This window comes from Aotus nancymaae, unplaced genomic scaffold (assembly GCF_030222135.1).
Source record: "Aotus nancymaae isolate 86718 unplaced genomic scaffold, 86718_ANA_hifiasm-v0.15.2.pri h1tg000079l, whole genome shotgun sequence".
NCBI lineage: Eukaryota > Metazoa > Chordata > Mammalia > Primates > Aotidae > Aotus > Aotus nancymaae.
In genome coordinates, this window is record NW_026988494.1 from 17,945,314 (window position 1) to 17,968,572 (window position 23,259).

A 23,259-nucleotide genomic window follows, 5' to 3' on the forward strand; every position below is an offset into this window, starting at 1 on the left:
TTCTGAGCAAGCAGCCCACGAAGCATGTCAGGACAACAGCACCTGCCCAATGGTCTTTCCCAACCCCCTTCCCTTCAAGCCAATGACTGCGCAGCTCTGAAACTCCACCCTCAAAATCTCTCCCTTAATTGGGCGGCAAAGCCAGTACGGCGAGGTAGATTAGAGCATTTTCTCCTGTCTCCTTGTCATTTCACTGGCAATAAACTTTTCTCCCTGGAAAACCTATGCTTTACTGTTTGGCTTTCTATTTAGTGCAAGCAAATGGATCCAGTTTCGTTTGCTTACAGTTCCAAGTCTGAAGCCTTCCTGGTTCTGAGCACTGATCAATCTGCTTCAGGTTGGCTTCCCTCCCTGTGGGTACCTGGCTTTTGGTTTTCTCCCTTCTACTAATTCAGTTCCCACTCACCCATTTGCTTTCCATCTCCCAAAAATTTGTTGACATTTCTCACACACCAAGCCTCGTATCACACTTTCTTTGTCTACGTGAACTGGTATCATTTCTTAACTATCACGTTGAGTAGTCTCAGGAGGACACAGAGATAAACAAATGTGTTCAAACTGTCCTGTATAACCACAGGTTCAAAAATATTTTAATCATGAAAATATTCAGGTTAGAAGTCTTGGTTGGACAACTCTCTAAAATAGGGTACTTCCTTTAGGTTAGCTAGCATTGGGGCATACCCTGGAAAAAGTATTACATCAATTTTTTAGTCTACAAGTCATAATTTATAAATGACATGGAGAGATTTCGGATGGGATAAAAAATAGTAATTACAGGATTTGGAAACTGGCTTAAGAGAAAGAGCTAAACAAACAGATTAGATGATACCATGAAAAGAAGACTAATGAGGGATTTAATAATAGCTATTGAGTAGATGAAGGATTATTACAGACACAAGATGGTTGGCCCAATTTCTGTTTCCATTTCAAACAGCATAAGAAAATTGACTTAAGATATCACATAAGAAAAATGTACTGACAGTGAAGTATATTAAATATTACCAGAAGAGGGTGTGGAGTTTTCTTTTCTGGAGTAATATTAAAAGTGAAAATTGGCCACTCCTTAAAAGTAAAATGCTAATTTGACATCTCAAATTCCTTCCAGCTGCAGTTTTCCCTTCCAACAGACCTGTATGCAGAAAATAATCACTCTTAGCCCAAGTTTCATTTTTTTCTACTAGAAACATTCTTTTATGGATAAGAAAGATTATTTCTAAAGCAAGCTCAGTTCAGTTTCAAGATATCTACTTGCAAGCTCCCATCACTTTTCAGGGAAATTAAACACTGACTTTTTTTCTTTTTCTTTTTTGTTTTTTCTGAGATGGAGTCTTGCTCTGTTGCCTAGGTTAGAGTGCAGTGGTGCAATCTCGGCTCATAGCAAACCTCCACCTCCTGGATTCAAGTGATTCTCCTGCCTCAGCCTCTTGAGTAGCTGGAACTACAGGCACATGCCATCATGCCCAGCTAATTTTTGTATTTTTAGTAGAGACGAGGTTTCATCATGTTGCCCAAGATGGTCTCAAACTCCTGACCTCGTGATTCACCCAACTTGGACTCCCACTGTGCTCGGATTACAGGCATGAGACACCGCACTCAGCTAAAGATGGACTCTTTATACATTAAAAACATGATGAAATTCAAAATGTGGATGGCACTTCAATACTGAGATGAAAATCTGCACTGCTGCTGTTTTAGATTTTTCTTTGCAATAGATTATACTTTCAAAAATTATTAGTTTACTCATGTCAAAAGTGTCATGAAAAGAAAGTCAAATTGCAGCTAGAATAGAAGGTAAAGAACCTTTCCCATTCATCCTCCCAAGTGAACTGCAAACAGCTATTCCTTCGAAAATGTACTAAGAACAGGAGGGTGGCTGATGAGGGGGCCATGAGAAGAAACAGAGGCAGGAAAGGATGTATTTGGGATGGATGGAAGACCCACCCTGGAGAACACAAGGAAGGCTCAACCACATGAAGTCTGCCTCTATTGTGCATTTGATTTGTATGCTATTGTTTTTGTTAAAGAAATATAGATTTGTGCCTGTTTGTTTTTAGTACAGAAATTTGACCCTGACCTCACACAAGAATCAATTCCAGACAGACAGAAGACCTCTATGTGAGAAACAAAATATTTCTAGAAACAAGTTTAAGATAGTAGCTTCTTGACCTCAAGATTAAAAGAGATTCCTTATACAGGACAGAAAAAAACACTAACCCCAGGACTGGTTCATTGAACCACAATAAAATTTTTAAAGTCTTCTGTTTATTAAACGGTACCCTAAAGGAAGTAAAAGGCAAAACAGTGCCTCTTTCCAAATATGAGTGAATCAAAATTTCACCCAGTGCCCAAGAGTACAGAATCAGCACCTGAAAGAACTCTGCATTCCAGACTTGGAGGGCTCAAAATGCAAGCACTTCTCTGCCACACCCCAAGCTCCAATCACTCAAAACAAAGCCTGCCAGTCAAAAAGCTCCCGTCAATCTCTGCATTACTTCTTCTTTATGAATAAGCAGACACCCAAGGATGATGAAGGTGTAAAACCAGCGAGGGATTTTAAATTTCAATGTAAAAGAGAAGCAAATAGGACCCCAAAGATAATAGAAAGGTCAGGGGAAATTAGAAGTTTTTGAAATATAATTATTATTCCCATTCTCAGAGAGCTGAGAAAACATTGCATCAATACAGTAAGTACAGAATGTCATGAGGAAAATAATCACAGAACAAGAAAGAGGTTGTAGAACACACACACACACACACCAAGAATCAATAAAAGCTTGGAAGATAAACCTGAAAATATCTTCCAGAATATGCAAAAATAACAAAACACAGCCATCTAATTTCCAGTTTGTCTATTTGTTCAACATCTAGTTGGAGCTAAATGTTGTTCCACAAAAAGGAAAAATGAGAAAAAATTAGCAAGAGAATACTAGAGAATAAATGAAAAAAACAAAGCCCACACCTGAACACAACCCAGGGATATTTCAGAACTCCAAAGCAAAAAACAGTATCCTAAATGCTTCCAAAGAAAAAGCACAGATCACTTGCAAAGGAAGGAGAGTGGATTGATATCAGATTTATCAGCAACACTGGACATCAAAAGTCAATGGAGCAATGTCTTCAAAGCTCTGAGGAAAAATCAATTGGTTAACTTATCAAAACAATGTTATCATTTTTGGTACCTAGAGAATCAGGAACACATGACAGAGGCAGATGAGATGGCAAAAGGAGCTACAAGAAAGGATGCAGTGTCAAGATCTTCACCGTCTAAGTCAGGGACCAAGTGATGCCACCTCTGGGCAACAGAGCAAGATATAAAATAGAAATGTACTATTTAAGTTACTTAAATAGAGGAACTAAAAATGTGATGCAACCGTATTGAGCAAAGGAGGGAAAAGAGATGGAAGAATATGGCAGGAAACCAGTACACAGTTTCCAAAACTGATAAATCAGGAAATAGCTGTAAGCATAGAACTTTTGAGATACAGTGGTAACATCAGAAAAGCCAGTTTTATAGACTGGGTGTGGTGGCTCTTGCCTGTAATCCCAGCTTTTGGGAATGCTGAGTCTGGTCAATCATCTGAGGTCAGAAGTTGGAGACCAGTCCGGCCAACATGGTGAAACCCTGTCTCTACTAAAAACACAAGAATTAGCTGGGTGTGGTGGCAGGTGCCTGTAATCCCAGCTAATCAGGAGGCTGAGGCAGGAGAATTGCTTGAATCCAGGAGGCAGAGGTTGCAGTGAGTTGAGATTGCACCACTGCACTCCAGAGCAAGACTCTGTTAAAAGAAAAAAAAAAAAAAGGAAGGGAGGGAGGGAGGGAAAGAAGGAAAGGAAGGAAGAAAAAGAGAGAGAGAGATAAAGAAAAAAAGGGAAAGAAAGGGCAGTTATAGGAGTGAAGAAGTGGCTCTGTAAGGGGGACCATCAACATCAAATGGAGGCAGTAGCCTACAAAAGAGAACCAGGGATGTTTGTTGTGATGGAAACCAAAGATGTAGAATTGGAAGAAAGAAAATGAGAAACTATCAAATGCAGTAAGAGAGGTCCGCTTCAAAGGGCTATAACTCCTAAACTTTTCAAGATTTCACGTTTCCCATAGTACTTTCTGACCTATATGAAGCCTATCCAATACACTGAAGCATAATTCCGACATTTTTAGTAAAAGGAAAACAAAACAAAACACACACAAGACCTTGACAATGGCTCAACTGACAACACCTGTGAGCATTCACACACATCTCTGTGGTTGCAATGCTGTTTTTTTGCTCCCAACTAAACACTTTCAGACTTCACTTAGCATGTTATGGTGGTTAGGTTCCAGGATTATTAAGATCTATCTCTATTCATTATTGCTTATAAAATGAAACCTATTGTCACCCTGATAGCCTGTGCCTACAAAAACAGCATGCTTGTCTTGTGGGAAATATTCAACATAGTATGTGATCAACTGAAATGCAAGTCTGTGGCAACACCCCAACTCCACACACTCATCCCCTTGGTAACTCAGTTGTCAGTGGAGAGTCACAGAAACTGAAGATGTAAAATGCTTATCTTTGTTTGGCTTCTGGAGTCTTTTAAAACAGCCATCAGGAATGGGCATTCTGTGGTGTGTTTTTTTTCCCTTGAAGAGAAGAACAACAATAACACTGAAAGTTGTGATGACAAGCGCAAGCAACATTCTGCATTTACAAACAACATAAAAAGGATGATTTTGGCGGGGCATGGTGGCTCACACCTCTAACCCCAGCATTTTGGGAGGGAGGCCGAGGTGGGTGGATTACCTGAGGTCAGGAGTTCAAGACCAGTCTGGCCAACCTGGTGAAACCCCATCTCTACTAAAAATATAGAAAATTAGCCAGGCATGGTGGTGGATACCTGTAATCCCAGCTACTTGGGAGGCTGAGGCAGGAGAATGGCTTAAACCTGGTAGGTAGAGGTTTCAGTGAGCTGAAATTGCACCATTGTACTCCAGCCTGGACAGCAAGAGCAAACCTCTGCCTCAAAAAAAAAAAAAAAAAAAAAAAGGATGATTTTATTATGGAATAAAATCCTATTTTAACATGTGTTCCTTTTCTTTTAGAGGGGGATATAATGGACGACAAGCATTGCTAATGAAATCCAATGGACTTGGCTTTGGCATCAATTCAGAGTCAATATTCTGTGTCATTGCACCACGGCAACCAAGACTGCTGACCAATAGTGTTGTGCTCTAGTCAATTTAATGAGTTGGCACAATCAGAACTCAGCATTATTGGGACTATTCTGTATGCAAGCTTCTATCTGCTGCAAACAGGAATAAGCTATAATAGATTCTCCTATTATTTTTCTCCTATGATAATTTCTTCAGTGCCAACACTCAGAGCTTCCATAGTCATATTAATGCATTATTTATCATGAAGCAAAATTAACCTAAAAAAGACTTAACAATTTTCAGGTCAACACAGACGTTAAAGTAAAACAGGATGAAGTTTCCAGATGTAAAATAAAATTGAATCAGGTACAGACATTTAAAGTAAATCAGATACAAAGTTAGTGACACCTGTGGACAGGTGCACTATAAACAAACCACGCCATTGCATATGAGAAGGATCATCTGCCAAGAAGAAAATAAAATAGTCTTCAACCTCGACTGGAACATCCCTCAGAGAAAAAAAGCAAAATTCAATCCTGGAAAATATTCTAATATGGTTTATCCAGGTGAAAAGGAACTGGCATCACTGTTGAGGTGCCTGGAATTTCCCTTGTATCCCACATTTAATTCTTCTGTAAATCTAGTTGTCTCTTTTAGACACATCAGGAAACCATTAAGCTGTCGTAACTTCATCCTACCCAGAATCTCCTTGTCTATGCAAAATCCCGGTCTACCCAGAATCCCCTTGTCTACCCAGAATTCCTTTGTCCTTGGTCTCTTATCTTAAAACTGAAATTTTCTCATCACTGCTATCCTTCTTTTCTACTTTTGTCTCTCTTTCTACTATTCTATGGCAGCAGAGAAATCCTTGAAAAACTAAAGTTAGATTTTGTTATGTTCTAGCTCCAAACTCTCCAATGTCTTCTGTTCAATACATTACAAATCCTGGACCAGGGCCTCCAGGCCACAGGCCCCTAAGAGACCCTGCCCCCAGCCTCTCCTCTCACCTCACAGCTCACATACTTCCCGTGCTTGCCTTGGGTTAGCCACACAGGCCTCTTTGTTGTTCTTGGGACACACCAAGCATTTGTACTTTCTCTTCTCTTTTTCTGGGACATCTTTCCACTAAGTATCCACAAGGTCAATTCCTGTATTTCATGCACGTTTTGCTCAAAGATCATCTCACTAACTTCTTCTTGACCATTCTACCCAAACAGCACCCCCTGTCATCTCTATTTCCTTCCCTTGCTTTATTTTTCTTCTTGCCATTTCTTAATATGTATCATGTTATTACAAAGCTTTTTGTTGTCAATCTCCTATTCTGGAGCATAAACCCCATGACTAAAGGACTTCATTTGTTCACTATTCCATTATTCTTAGTACATACAATGGTATCTCACACACAGCAGCTTTTCAAGAAACTTGCGGTACCATTTGAAACCGTATCAAAAAGTGGCTAGCAAATAAATCTAACAAAAGACATCCAAAAATGAAGACATAAACAAGTAAACAAATATAGTCCCAACTCCAATAATAAATGCCTTTCGGATTTTGGCAAAGTCACTCATCTCATCACTTGGGCAAGGAAACTAGACTGCTTTTCTAATGGATGCTTTTGTCTCATCTCATTCTAAAACTGCTTCCTTAATCATCTGATCACCACCGAAGCTACCATTTGATGAATGTATATCGTGTTTACTGCAAGCAGTATTAACAGCTCATGTATACAGTAAAGCTACCTTTTGGCACACTTTTACATTCACTTTGGTTTTTTATGGATTCATCACTCTTTAACATATCCAATGTGATTAGATTGCCAGTATTATGTTTTACATTTCAGCCATTTCTCCAAGGTAGGAACCCTTTTTCATGGCTGGAACTTGGCTCTTTGCCCTTCTTAACACTATTTTAGAAACTTGTTCTTTACAATTAAGGATTCAAGGGTCCCTATAGTTGAGAAAGTTATGCTATTAGGGTTTCTAGGAGATTTCTGAACATTCTTGAAAAGATTGTTATACAAAAAGTATGTATGGATCTGGAAAGCTAACTAACATCAATCAAAATTATATCCTATATTTTATGTCATGTGGGTTTTATCTAAATGTTTACTTTTCAAACTGAAAACACTTGTCTTTTGCTTCCAAAAGTAAAAACTATTCTTAGAAAATGAACTACTCAACTACTGACTCAACACTTAAAACTATTAGTGTCATGGGTTATCCAACACAGAAAATATTCTTTTCACACTGACATTTAATTTAGAGATTTAAATAGAATACTGAACAAGTTTTAAATCTAGTTATTAAAAAATGGTTTCAGGGATGAGGCCATTACGTACATGTCCATCAACATTCTTGGGAAGGTATTTTGAAAAGAAATTCTTTTTTTCCATGAAACAATTTATATAAAGGAATTTTTCTCATTATTAGATAAACTAGAAACATTCTGAATACAGTTTCAACTTTTCCAAAGGAAGATCATTTGCAAATGTTTGATGTTCCTTGAACTACATGCATGGGTAAATAGTTCTATTTCAATGCAACTGTGGCTTTCAGGTCAAAAAAGCTTAATTTGTATTCCTTAGGGAATTTCAGAATGAAATTAATCATTTCAATGCCCTATTTTAACAGGAAAAATGGTATCTGAAAGGGAAATTACAAACTAATGTCTGTCATGAACGTAGATACAAAACCCCATAATTTCAGCAAACCAAATCCAGTAATATATAAAATATCGTCATGACCAAGTTGATTATAATTATTTCAATAAATGCAGAAAAATAGCTGATAAAATCCAATATCCATGATTTAAAACTCTTAGAGAAGTGGGAAGAGAAGGTCACTTCATTCCCTATTATTAAATTATCTACCAGAAAAAAAAAAAAATACTACAGCACTCATCATACTTAAATGCTGAAAATTTCCTTTTGAAATGAGAAGCAAGGCAAAGATGCTTACCATTCGCACTTCTATTCAACATCAAATTAAAACCTAGCTGGTGTATTAAGGCATAAGTAAATAAACGGTACAAGGATTGGAAAGGAAGAGAAACAGTTATTATTCACAAATGATATGATCTCCAAAAGTATTTACAGATAAGCTATTAGGAGAGTTGGGCAATTTAGAGAAATCAATTAGCAATGTAGAAAAACTGAATTTCTATGTATATATAATAGGAAACAGAAAATGAGATCCAATAAAAATATACTATTTGAAATCATATAAAAAAGTGCCTAGCAATAAATCTAACAAAAGACATGCAAAAACCTTTGAGAAAAAAAACAATAAAAGTTCACTAAGACATTTTGAAAGACTTAGAGAAACAATGTTGTAAAGATGTTGGTTCTCGTCAAATGAACTTACAGATTCAATGTGATGCCAATAAAAACCCCAAGACTTTATGTGAGGTGGTGTGGAACTTAGCTAAGTTGATTCCAAGATTGTATATGGAAATTCAAAGGACCAAGTATAATTAAAGCTCTCTTGAAGTACAAAGGCTGTTCTCTCAGATATTAAGACTCACTGAAGAAGACACAGTAATTAAACCAGTGTGCTACTGGTATAGAATAGACAAATGGCAGGACTAGAACACTCAGAAGTAGACTCACACTTATAAACATTTATGAATATTGCATAGGTAGAAAGCAGAAAGGTTAGTGGTTTCACTAAACGGAACTAGAGTATCCATATAAAAGAAAATTAATTTGGACCTTTACCTCACACCACACATAATAATTTCAGATGGAATTTAAAGACTGCAAGATTAAACTTTAAAGCTTTTAAAATTTAATATATAAAATATCTTCATGACCTTGAGCCATAAAGAGAGAGATTTCTTTTAAAAAGACACAGAAAGCAACAACCATAATGGAAATGACTGAAAAATATGACATCGAAATTAAAGTTTTCTGTTTATTAAGGAACACTATAAAGAGTTAAAAGACATGCCACAGAGTAGGAAAGAGATCAGCCATGTGTTTAACCAACAGAAGATTTGGATCCTGACTGTATAAGAATTCTTCAAACAATTCAGTAGTTAGACAATATGATGGAAAAATGACCCACTTTACACAAAAGAGGAAATTCGTGTGACCACAAACATGAAAAAGGGATTGACCTTACTAGTCAACAGAAAAAAGCAAAATAAAACCACGAAGAGATATGAATACACACCTTCATTCTGCAGCAAAAGAAAGTGGGACACTACCAAGTGTTGGCAAAGATGTATGACCATTTGTAACACAGGACAGATGCAGAGATGCATATTCCAGGAGCCAGCAATTCCTCTTGTAGGCCGATAGAGAAAGGCATGCTGGTACACACTGGAATGCAGGCATAGGAATATTCACGGCTGTAAAATTTGTATTCCCTAAATTGTTAACAACCCTAAGGTGGATAAACACACTCATTTTCATTCAATTGAATACTTCACTATAAGGCAGCAAAACCTAACAAGCTATTTATTCTACACAGCAGAAAAAAATGTATCTTACAAGCCTAATATAGAACGAAGCAGCAAGACACAAAAGAACACGTACAGGCTGACTTCATTTATATATAATTCAATAATAACCATAAATAACTAGAGTGGTGAGATTATTTTTTAAAGCAAGACAATTATCATGAAAATGAGAAGACTGTGTGCCTGTGGGAGAGGAAGGGAGTGTGATCAGGAAGGGACCCACAGAAGGTTATGGACAGGCTGTCAATGTTCTGGGGTTATACAGGTGTTTACTTTCAAAGTATTCATTAGCCTCTACATTGTCTATGAACTTTTTGTACATATGTTTGGTCTTATAATAAAAATGACATAGAACAGAGTTTGATTTGGGGATATGTTGGGTAAGCGCTTCATGACCATCCACAAACACAGGAAGCTAAGAGGATAAGAAACAGATGAAAAATATGGTAAAGGTTGTTTCCAATGTATGAATCTGTCTCCATGGCCCCACCAGGCTCTTCACTTGCAAGCCCTCTGCTCTATCCCAGATCCTGTGAAAAATTCAAATCTCACTGTGGCTTACACCTGCTACTGAAGGCTGCCTTGGTCTGGCCTGCAGCAGGTGAGATGATTAGAATCCACGTGCGGGCATTGTCTCCCTTTACAAGGGGAAAACAGGTACATATCAGAAGGGGAAGGGGGCATACAGAGAATGACTCTTTAACCCCACTGGCCTCCTTACTAGAAACTAGCACAAGACCAAGAGCAAAGGGAATACACTGTGAAGCTAATTCTACTGGCAGTGAAACAATAGTGAGGAAGGCCAGTGGAAGCAGCAGTGATTACAGGGAAAAGAGAAGTCAGTGAGGCCAGGAGGGTAAGAGGAGCACCTGAGCCTGAGCCGGACCCAGATACATGCAGAGGGGTTGCTATTCCAGCATGAGGCCTGATCATGCCCACATTTCTCACCCTTGATCCTCTAGAGTGCCCTTGACCTTCCTCTATCCTCCACCCTGGCCTCCACCTTCTCCCATTCCCTCTGGCTGGAGCTCCCACCAATCCTGCATGAGCCATCACCTGACAGGTATAGGTCCTGGGGGAGAAGAGCTGCTGTAGTCCCACTCTGAGCATCACCATCCTGCCACCCCTACAGTCCCCCCACAGCCAAACTAGAGGCTTGGGCTCTGATGCGCCGTATCAACTAGAACTCAGGCTTAAAGATATTATCTTGAATCTTCAACCTCGAAAAGGCCTTTTATGGTCATAGAAAGTGTGTTTTCTTATTAGGTTGACTTGCTCATTTCATAAAAATTCTTCAGGCTTAGGCAAATAAGTCATTTTGAAGTGCCCTTTTACATAGAATAGTAATGACTTAGAAACAAAAAAAAAATAACAATATTTTTGCTAGTCAATACCATTTAGGATATAGGCATGCGCGAAGATTTCATGACAAAAATGTCAAAAGCAATTGCAACAAAAGCAAAAACTGAAAAACGGGATCTAATTAAACAGCTTCTGCACAGTAAAAAGAAAAAAAACCTATCATCAGAGCAAACACATAACCTATAGAATGGGAGAAAACTGCAATTTATCCATCTGGCAAAGGTGTAATATCCAGAGTCTACAAGGAACTTAAACAAATTTACAAGAAAAAAAAACATTAAAAAGTGGGCAAAGGACACAAAAAGACACTTCTCAAAGGAAGACATTTATGCGGCCAACAAGCATAGGAAAAAAAGTTCAACATCAGTGATCATTACAGAAATGCAAACCAAAACCACAATGAGATACCACCTCATGCCAGTCACAATGGCAATTATTAAAAATTCAAGAAACAACAGATGGTGGCAAGGCTTTGGAGAAACAGGAATGTTTTTACACTGGAGTTAAGAATGTAAGTTAGATCAACCATTGTGGATGACAGTATGGCGATTCCTCAAAGATCTACTACCAGAAATACCATTTGACCCAGCAATCCCATTACTAGGTATATACCCAAGGAATAGAAATCATTTTGTTATAAAGATAGATGCACACGTATGTTCACTGTAGCACTATGCACAATAGCAAAGATATAGAATCAACCCAAATGCCCATCAATGATCGACTAGATAAAGAAAATGTGGTACATATACACCTTGAAATACTATGCAGCCATAAAAAGAAAAGAGACCATGTCATTTGCAGGGACACGGATGGAGCTGGAAGCAATTATCCTCAGCAAACTAACACAGGAACAGAAAGTCCAACTCTGCATATTCTCACTCATAAGTGGGAGCTGAACAGTGAGAACTCATGGACACAGGGAGGGGAACAACCCACATTTGGGTCTGTTACGAGGGGTAGGGGGAGAAAGAACATCAGGAACAATAGCTAAAGCGTGCTGGGATTAATACTTAGGCGATGGGTTGACAGGTGCAGCAAAGCCCCCTGGCACACATTTACCTATGTAACAAACCTGTACATCCTGCATGTGTAACCTGGAACTCAAATTTAAAAAATAAAGAAAAGAAAATTCTTTTTGGCATACAGAGGCAACTGGCAAGTCATAGCTGACCTGGAGTCACCTTTACCCACTCCCACTCTATCAATGTCCACCCACTGCCTCCACATCTATGTCAGAAGAACCCACTCTGATGATCACCATCACCACTCTTAAATATTCCTGCTTCCTCCTATTTCCACAGCCCCTGCCTTACACTTCAGGTACTCATTCACAAACTACATTGTGAACCACAGTAGCTTCCTAAAGAGTCTCCACCTCCACCCAGATCTTTAATCCACCCTTCAAAGTCACCAGATCCAGCCTTCTAACACAAGCCTGCTTAGACGTTTTAACTCCCAGTGACTCATACAGTCTAGCTTCCTTGCATAACACTCAAAAGCCTCCAACCTCCCCTTTGGCCTCTCCCCCAGCCATGTCCTCCCCAACTCTAGACTCCTATTATACTGGCCTCTTCCCTCAGCCATTCACTCTCACACACCACACCACACCACAGCTGTTTCTGAAGCTGGAAGCTGTGTCTCCATGGCTCTACACACCATACCTACTCCTTCAGATAACATTTCTGCCACTGAGAACTGCCCCGTGCTGACTTGACCTTTCCACTGTCAGTGCTCCTATAGGACACTGCTTTAGAACTTCAGTTAAAACGTTTATTTCACTAACGTATCTACAACCTAACTCTTAATTTTCTTTTGCAAACTTTTAATAAGCGGAAATCAGGTCCTATCACTCCCTACATTAACAGACTTTAAAAACAACCCGTTGATTTTCAAACAAAATTCAAATTTCCTACCTTTTCAAAATTCTGAATTACCCATGCGTCTTTTCTGTTAGATTAGAATCCCAACAAAATAAAGACAGCCACAAAAATGGATGCTTGGTCTCATCCTCAGAAATTCCAATCTAGTTTTTCTCAGCTGAGGTTCAGTTATTTTTTTTTTTAAGTTCCTGCAAGATGTTTCTAATGGAAAGCCCAGGCTGTGAACCACAGAACTAGGTGACAGGTCCTAACTGTCCCTTGTGACCTCATTTCCCACCACAGGTTCCTCAGCCACGATGTTCCCTCAAAGCTGCCACACTCATTCTTGCCTTTGGGGCCTTGGAAGAGCGGCCCTATATGCTTCTGCATCCTACGCAGTGCACCCACAGGACTCACTCCTTCGTGTCCAATCAAAACTCATCTTAAAATCACCTCCTTCAAGAGGCCTTCTTGGATCATCCAATCAAAAGAAGCCACTAGTCACTCTGTAGCACATCTCATTGTAACTCTTTGCATAGCACTTTCTCTCTAGTACTTCTCTAGATTTTTATTGTCTATCTCCCCATGAGAACATAAGCTCCATGAAAGTAAAACCTTTATCTGGGTTATTCAGCAGTTTCCCAAGCTCCTAGAACAGTGCCAGACACACAGCAAGGATTCAGTAAATATTGATTGAATAAATGAGTGATAAGTGAGTGAACATATCTAGGTCACTTTCATCATGCTCCATCATGCTGTGCTGTGCTTTGCATATTAAAGGACCTCAAAGAGTCCACTGCATTTCAGGAACTGAAAGTTTCCACTGTATAACAAATTTGGCCAAACTTTAAAGGTTACAAACATCCTTGCTGAAAAATATCCTTTTCCTTCCATATAGAGAGATAACAGAAATATTATCACTTTAAAGACTGAAATCCAACTTTCAGAAGCATTCTAAAAGTCAATAAACATCATAAAAAAAATGTTTATCTGACTCCCAGAGTGAGTATGTAAAGGTAAAATAAAGGACCCCCTCAGTCTCCTCTGGCATAAATCATTACCTCTCTAGGCAATGTAGCAGGACTGCCTACTTGGCAGGCTACAAAACCAATACAGTCCTCAACTATCACGTATTTTTTAAATTAAATCTCTTGACCTGTATTTATGACATGCATTCATCTCATGTAGAGATACTTTTCACACTCAACATCCTCTGATGATTCATTTTAGTAAAAATAATCAAGAAGTTCAAATGATACATTTGAGAGATAATCTGAGAGATAAGTATTTTCTCTAGTTTCATTTTTTGTAGTACTAAAAATAGAGCACTTTTATTCTTACATTAAAGAACTTCAAGACTGATCTAGTCTTTAAATGCCCATTTCTAGTTACATTGAGTTACATCATCATCAAAATATAATAACAGCTTCCACTTTGTAGCTAGGACGACTGGTGGCCCCAAAAAAGAGGTGTCCTAATCCCTAAAACCTTGTCTTCCAGTGCAAAAAGAGTGAATATTACCTTGTATGGCAAAAGATGTAATTGAGTTCATTCCCCTGAGAGGAGGAATTTATCCTGGATTATCTGGGTTAGCCGTAAATGCCATCACATGTATTCTTTTAAGAGCAAGGCAGCGGGAGTTCTGACACAGAAGAGGAGGAAGCAATGTCACCGTGAATCAGTGACTTGAGTGATGTGGCCTAAAGCCAAAGGAGGCAAAGGGTTCGTTCCCTCCTGGAGCCTTCAGGGGAAGCACAGCCCTGCTGACAACTTCATTTTGAACATCTAGCCTCCAGAACCATGAGAAGATAAATTTCTATTGTTTTAAGCCCTATGGTGGTGGTCATTTGTCACAGCAGCCACAGGAAACTGATACACACACTTAATGGATTGCATAATATGTGCTACACATTATGAAAAACACGGTACAACAAATTTTAGTTATCAAAAAGATTTTTCTGTTTCAAAACAAATACGCTTTTTGTACTTTAATTAAGTATAATTAAATATATTCAATCTCCAGTTTGCAGGTTGGATCTAAAACATGGAGCTCCATTCTTGTTAGGATTTGAAGCCCCTTGCTTGATGCCTCTGTAAGGGAGTTCCCCATCTGAAAATGTAAGATTAAAATTCTCAACTCCTTCAGGGTTAAAGGGATAATGTAAAAGAGGATAATCATGGGCTACCCCTCAATGATTCACAAAGTATTTGAGCGAAAGCAATCCTTGATGAGCACTTAGAGCCAGCCCCCTTTTTCTAAGGATGAGAAGGCAAAGGCTCTCAAGAATGAGGCGCTTGCCATGAGAGAGCCAAGAGATTCCAGGTACTTGGATTCTGGCTCAGAGCCCTCTGCACAGCTCTGCTGCCTGCAAAAGGATGAGGATAATATCCCCAATTCACTCATACTCTGGTTTTCTCCTCCCCTAATGGGTGAGTTTTCACTGGTCAATGCAAACACTCAGTCACCTTCAGGGCTAATGGCAAAATACAGACGTGGGGCACAGACTGGTTGAACTGAAAAGACTCAAGCCTAGACCTGATGGAGCGAAAAAATGACACAACAAAAACCCCAAATGTCCCGAGTTGATGATGAGCCAGTTCTTGCTCAGAACCAGATGTACACTAGTACAAAGAGGGAGACTTAGGCGACTGTAAATGTGAATTCTTCTAGCATTTGTTAGGTAGGAAAAGGAATGGAAGGTTCAGCCTGGAACCCAACCTAGGTAATAAAAATCAATCCAGAAGATTATGTGTTAATGAGAGTGTGTCAGGACTGCCATTTTCTACTTCAGAGACAGTGTGACAGACAAAGTGTGTGATAAAACTCATCATCCACCAGAAATAGCAGGCTACTTCCTTAATCTGATGAAAGGTATTTACAACAACCCTACAACAGATATTATACTTAATGGGGAAATGTTAAAATTTCTCCTTTTGGGATTTGGATTATAAGGATACCCATTACCATCACTTCTCTTAAACTCTATATTCAAGATCTGAGCCTATTCAATAAGACAAGAGAAAGAAATTTAAAAGTATAAGGATTAGAAAAGAAATAAAAATGTCATTATATACTGATGTGTCTATTTTCTTTATGTAGAAAATAGAAAAATCCAAAAGAAAGCACATATAAAATATCATAATTAGTAAGTTTAAAAGGTTGTTAGATATAAAATGCAATGTGTAAAAATCAATTATACTTTACTATAAACACAAAGAGTCAGAAAATGAAATGTTAAAAAAGATAGCATTTACTATGTCATCAAAAATATAAAGTACCTAGAAATGAATTTAATGAAAGATGTATAAAATATAACTATGACAATGATATAACTTCACTGAGTTCTCTAAAAGTAACTCAGGTATGTATATAGGTTTCAGTCTCAACAAATTAAAAAAAAATCAAATTCAATACAATCATCCACCATATCTTCTCAAACACTGGTTATTGAAATGTAGAGATACATTGATGTGTTATACAGTCATGTGTTGCTTAACGATCGGGATGCATTCTGAGAAACACACTCTTAGGTGATTTAATTATGCAAACATCATGTATTGTACTGACACAAACCTAGATGGTAGAGCCTACTATACACCCAGGCTATATGGTATAGCCTATTTCTCTTAGGCTGTAAACCTGCACAGCATGTTACTGCATTGAATACAATTTTAACACAATGGTAAGTATTTGTGCATCTAAGCATATCTAAAAATGGAAAAGGCACAGGGAAAATACAGTATTATAATCTTATGGGAGCACCATCAGATGTGTGGCCCATCAGTGACCCAGACATTGTTATGTAGTACATGGTTATGTAAGAATTCTGATCAGATGGGTGCAGTATAGGTTCCAATGGTAGACTAGGATTTGTCTCATTATCCAGTGTTTTAACTAAACATCAAATAATCATTTTAATTTCCATACTCAGTCCTGTATTAACTGTGAAAATCAAAAGGACTCTAAATTCTTTCATTTTATAGTGAGTGTAAAGAAAAGTCTGTTGGAATATAAGGTCTAAAGTGGCAATATATATAAAACTACAGAAAATCTGAGATTCTACTCAGGCAATACATTCAGAATGAAATGGTCCAAACCAACAGATATACGGTGTCAATTCATCTTGACATTGGCATAATTTGAAACTTCTGCCTCAATTTTAGCCATTTCCGTAACTCCCTGGTAGGGCTACCTTTAAATGCAGGCAGCATAGACAGCTTCCTTTATGGAGATATTTATCAAGACTTCTTTTCAAAATTTTCCATTAGCCTCAAAAGATCAAACGTCTAACCATCAATGGTTAATTCCTTGTAGCTAAGACATTATATCTCCTAGAATCCATTGTTAAAATAAAAATACTTCCAGGAGGAGGTAACATAAATGAACCACGATGCAATTTTAACACTGCAACTTAATTTACAAGATTTAGGGGAATCAATTCTGATAACATAGAAGAGAAATGAGAGAGCTTTTAAGGAGACAGATCTGGAGTACACAGTGCTACCATCAGCCAGATGGGCTGGTTTAGTGAGGTATCCTGGGTAGGTACACAATTAATGATAGCACCGTGCTAAATGGAAACAGAAAAGATGCTACAGGCAAGCATAATGTGCTTGACTATCTGGGTGGGGACTGGATCCTGCTGTTAAGACAGGTTTGAGAGACTACTGATCATGGCACTTGATCATAAACTGAATCGCAATGCTGACGGACTATTCTCTATGATACCCTAGTGAAATACAGCAGACTCATCAAACCAGGGGCAATGTTTTGTCCTCTTATAGACCTTGCGGTACAATAAAGTTCTTTGAACCCAGTAGTCAATATTGCCACTTGGTGAATTAAAACTTAACAATAAGTATCTGAGTTCTGGAGATGCAAAAAAAAAAAATGTATTTTTAAATTAGAACTAGCACTTTTTTTTAGTGTTAAAAGTTGGTTGTTGACAATACTAAGTACTTTCAAGGGTTAAAAGTTGGTTGTTGACAATACTAAGTACTTTCAAGGATGTGGAGCAATTGGAGCTCACATACGTTGCTGGTGGAGTCAAAAGCGACACAATCAAGCTGTAAACCTATTTATCAGTGGGTTCTAAAGATAAACACAGGCCTACTCTATGACCCAGAAAGTCAGGAACAGACAATTCCACCAGAAAGCATGTACAAGGGTATTCAGAAGCTTTATCCCTGATAGCCAAAAACTGAATAAATTATCCATCAATAGTGTAATGAATAAATTATAGTATATTCATACAATACTTCACAGCCACAAAAAAGAAACTATTGCTATATGTAGCAATACAGATCAATCTCAAAGACACAGTGAAAGAAGTCAGACATAAAGGTGAACATACCATATGAAGCTATTTGTATGAAGTTCAAGAGCAGGCAAAACTAACCTAGGATGTTTGATTAGATTAGATGTTATAATAGTGGTGATCTTTGGGGCAGAGGATGCTAAACGAAAGGGAGGGTAGATTGGGGGCCTATCTTGTTTGATTCTAGAAGTGTTCTACATCTTGATTTGTGTGGTGATTAACAAATATATTCATATGTAAAACTCCACTGAACTGTATCCTTAAGATTTGTATACTTCGTTTAAGTTATACCTTATTAAAAAGGTAAAAGAGAAAAAAAATGTTGGCTGTTTCCCAAGGCTTAATGTTTGTTTTAATCATTTTAATTATGGGAAGCCAATTTTCTTTAAGCATAATTTTGCTGTTGGCTATAATTGGAATGCTTGAACACTTGAAAGGATCACTTAGCCAATCAAATAAGGAATTGTACTCTCCCTACAAAGGTACAGAAGCCATTCTAACTGTCTCAACAGTCCACTCCTCATTAACACCTAAAAGGAGCCCTAACCCAATCCAGACACAAATGAAGAACAAGAGATAATGAGGACAGGGACAGAAATGAGTGGTACCTCTGATTCCATGACTGCAGGGTCCCCAAGGTGTTCAGGGCAGTGGCTCATGCTAGGAGGGTTCTTCTAATTTAAGAAGACATGTACAGGCCAGGCTTGGTAGCTCATGCCTATAATCCAGCATTTTGGGAAGCCAAGGCGGGTGAATCACGAGGTCAGGCGTCCGAGACCAGCCCAGGCAACATGGTGAAACCCTGTCTTTACTAAACACACAAAAATTAGCCAGGTGTGGTGGCAGGCACCTGTAATCCCAGCTACTTGGGAGGCTGAGGCACGAGAATCACTTGAACCCAGGGGCGGAGGCTGCAGTGAGCCGAGATCACGCAATCACGCCACTGCATTTCAGCCAGCCTGTGCAACAGAGCAAGATTGTCTCAAAAAAAAAAAAATTAAGAGAGCAAACAAGATGCCTCGGAGCCTCTTTTTTTTTTTTTTTTTTCCTTTGAGACATAGTCTTGCTCTGTCACCCACGGAGAAGTACAGTAGTACAATCACTGCAGCCTCAACCTCCCAGGATCAGGTGATCCTCCCACCTCGGCCTTCCAAGTAACTGGGAGCAAAGATGTGTGCCACCAAGTCTGGCTATTTTTCTATTTTTACAGAGACGGGGTTTTGCTATGTTGCCCAAGCTGGTCTCGAACTCCTGGGCCCAAGCAATCTGCCTGTCCAGTCTCCCAAAGCACTGGGATTACAGTTCTCTGATTTTTGAAGCTCCATATTTGATATGCATAAGACACTCATCTGACAAACCTGCTATCTTATAGGAGCTAGCCCTGACCTAAACACGTATAATTTAAGGGAGTCCTAGAATTCTAGAGCAGGAGGCACTTGAGAATTGTTATTGACATAAGCCTGGTGCCTATATCTGGTCAAAGTCCAGAAAGCAATTGAGAGCAGTCAAAAAAAAACAGACCCAGAGTAAGAGTCACTGTCAGCTGCCACTCTTTCTCTCCAGCTAGTATGTCTAATATGGCATTTACACTAAAAAGCAGCTACACATATTTTAAGTTAATGACTAAAGCAGAAAGGGGCTTATTTTTTAAAGTAACTCCAGATGAAAATTACCAATATTTGAAAAAAATTCTATTGGAAAGACACAGAGAAAGGCATTACTTTAGGCTTTCCCAGTCAAAGCCCACTGAAAAATGGCCTCAGCTGTTTTAGCCACTGACTTTTCAGAGCTTTAAAGCAAACCTACAGTCCCCTCAGCAAAATGGGAACAGAAACCTCTGCCCTCTTTGGCCTCTCCAGTGCCTGGATCACAGGCATGAGCCACCGTGCCTGGTTGGCAGATGTTTAAAGTTCATTCTGTCTTGTATGAGCTGCTCTAGCGGGGCCTTGGTAGATTCTCAGTCCTGGAAACCATCTCTCCTGCAGGTCCTCTGGGCCTGGGCAAACGCAACCTAGTGCCAGTGTTCTCTCGCAACAAGTTCCACAGCCTCTTGTAGTCTGGCAACCACTTAAAACCTCTTAAAATCCTCTCTCCAGCTGGGCACAGTGGCTCACAGCGGTAACCCCAGCATTTTGGGAGGCCGAGGAAAGTGGATCATGAGCTCAGGAGATCGACAGCATCCTGGCCAACATGATGAAACCCCATTTCTACTAAAAATACAAAAATTAGCTGCGCATGATAGCTCACGCCTGTAATCCCAGTTACTCAGGAGGATGAGGCAGGAGAATCGCTTGAACCCAGAAGGCAGAGGTTGCAGTGAGTTAAGATCGTGCCAATGCACTTCAGCCTGGTGACAGAACGAGATTCTACCTTTAAAAAAAAAAAATCCTCTCTCTTCTCTATAATCTGACCATTTTACAACCGTGGGTCTGGTTTTCAAAACTGCCTTGTCTGCCAACTCACACATTTATTGAATTTGGATCCCTAGTGCAAAATGCAATTTTAAAATTCCATTACACCTCTCCTCTATAACCAGGGTATCTGAAGAGGCTGAACATAGTGGTTTTATTTTTTCCAATAGTTGCTACCAGTAGCTGCACTCTGGCTGTTCCTCTTTTCCCTGGGAAGTTAGCAATTTTAGTTCCCAGTCCATCCCAGAACATTTTAGTTAATTTTGAGAGTTATTAAAAGAGTCCAATATATACAGCACCACCTATTAAGTATTCTTGCCCAAAAATAAACTGGATCTGAATCTAATCAAGTTTCTAAATCTATCTACTAGCTTTCAGGTAATATCAGAGATAGACACATTAAATAGACATCCTTAGGAAGTAATCAGTTAAGAGGGTAAAACTTTCCATAGGACAAATAATCCTGTTTCTTCATCCAATCAGTGTTAGAAAGGAAAAAAAAAAAGAGAATTATGTAATAAGAGAGACTTCAGGCTGGACGCAGTGGTTCACGCCTGTAATCCCAGTGCTTTGAGAGGCCAAGGAAGGAGGACTGCTTGAGGTCAGGGATTTGAGACCGTCCTGGACAACAGAGCAGGAACCCATCTCTCCAAAAAATAAAAAAATTTATATATACAATTAGCCTAGCATGGTGGCGCACATCTGTAGTCCTAGCTACCCAGGAGGCTGAAGTGAGAGGATTTCTTGAGCCTAGGAGTTCAAGGTTATAGTGATTTGTAATTGCATTACTGCATTCCAGCCTCAGTGACAGCAAGACCCTGTCTCCAAAAAAATAATAATAAACAAGAAAGGAAAATGTTAATTAGCAACCTCAACCATCCTGTTGCATCTAGTAGCTATCAGGTTAGCATGCCACACATTGAAAATCTAAGGGCAGATAAGACACACTCCCACTTGGTTTAAATAACGGCATGGGTTTGGGTCCAGGACTCGCTGTTTTCCAATCCTCTGACTTGAGTAAGAAGCTGCAGCAACTTTGGAGTTAAGACTGTGTCTTTAACTGTAAGGTTAGAGAGGCAGCTGAGATGCCTCCCATATCCCCTAAAGCACTCAGCCAATGGCTGAGCCAAACTATTGGCATCACATCACATGAGACACGAGTCCAGCCCTCTGCCACAGTTAATTCAAAAGCAAAATAAAGAGCTGGTTGGCATGCAGGATAACTGCATCCCGTAGGTGTGGCTGCACAGACTGGAGCAATGGAAAAAATGACGCCAGTGTCTCAGCCTGCTTTCACTCAGCAGATGGGCTGGCACCTGTTCCAGATCAGCTGTAACCTTTGTGGTCCAGACACAGGTGGCATCGCACGTTGTCCCTGAGGCACAAGACAACATGTGGGCTACCAATGATGCTATCATCAAAGTCTATCCCCCTAGCTAGTCACTGTACCACTTGCATTTAAAATAAGAATTTATCAGCATTTCTAGCATTATGAGTCTCAAAAGCCCAGTCCTATTATGTGAGCTAGGCCAGCACACAGTCAAGTGAGAGGACTTTAGGATGGCCCACTGGAGTGACCATTTGTCATGCTCTGGGACTCTGGGCACATCCTTCCTGTATTTAGCAATCAGCCACCTGTGATCCTGCTGCCTGGAGGAAGAAGACTTTTATTTTTCTAGCCTCTCCTGCATGTGGAGTGAGTCATCATCTGTTGACTTTAGTGAAAAATAGTAACTTTTATTTAAGTGATTGTATTTAGGGATAGCTTAGCCTGTACTTTAATACAGAAGCAAATTATTAGATTCTGTGCTGCAAGACTGTAGATCCTACCATCCCTGTATTAGCTATGAACTTACGTGCATGTGTCTGTGTGTGTGTGTGTGTGTGTGTGTGTGTGTGTGTGTGTTAGATACTACTCAAAACTGTGCTACACATCTCTCTCTAGGCCTACACTGCCAGGTTTCTTAAAAAGGCACTGACCCGGCTGAGTGCAGTGGCTCATGCCTGTTATCTCAACACTTTGGGAGGCTGAGACTGGCAGATCACAAGGTCAAGAGATTGAGATCATCCTAGCCAACATGATGAAATCCTATCTCTACTAAAAATACAAAAAAAAAAAAAAATTAACCAAGCTTGGTGGCATGTGCCTGTAGTCCCAGCTACTCGGGAATCTGAGGCAGGACAATAACTTGAACCCTGGAGGCGGAGGTTACAGTGAGCCAAGATAGCACCACTGCACTCCAGCCTGGTGACAAAGCAAGATTGTGTCTCAAAAAAAAAAAAAAAGAAAAAAAGGTATTGACCCAAACTGTCTATATTCTCTCTCCCGATTCTTCAGTCTGACTTCTGACATCTACCTGCACCACTCCACTCAAACTGTGTTTCTGAAAGTCATCCCTGATTTCCATATTGCCAAATCCCAACATTTTTTAATCTTTATCCTACCTGATCTAAAGACCATACCGACCTTGTGAACCACCCTCTCCTTCCTTAACTGTACTTTCTCTTGGGGTCTTGCTATATTGACTAGGCTGGTCTCAAACTCCTAGACTCAAGTGATCCTCCTGCCTCAACATCCCAAAGTGCTCAGAATCAGTAATGAATCACGGCACCCTGACTCATTCAGGAAGTTTTAACACCAAAAACATTTATATAAAAACGAACTTGGGCCTATCCACCACACCCAGCCCAGAGTGATCAATTTCAACCATCAAAGC

General features: G+C 39.3%; 1 protein-coding gene across 10 annotated transcripts in view; it reads right to left on the minus strand.

The window, feature by feature from the left end:
* Window positions 1–23,259, minus strand: part of CSGALNACT1 (chondroitin sulfate N-acetylgalactosaminyltransferase 1) — a 359,476-nt gene that overhangs the window by 156,022 nt on the left and 180,195 nt on the right. The window contains exon 1 of one of the 10 annotated variants that reach the window (XM_064368808.1): window positions 1,003–1,129. The exons of the other annotated variants lie outside the window; for them this stretch is intronic. The gene's annotated coding sequence lies outside the window, so the exon portion shown is untranslated. Of the gene's footprint in view, window positions 1–1,002; window positions 1,130–23,259 lie in introns of those variants that run through there. 10 annotated transcript variants of the gene reach the window in all.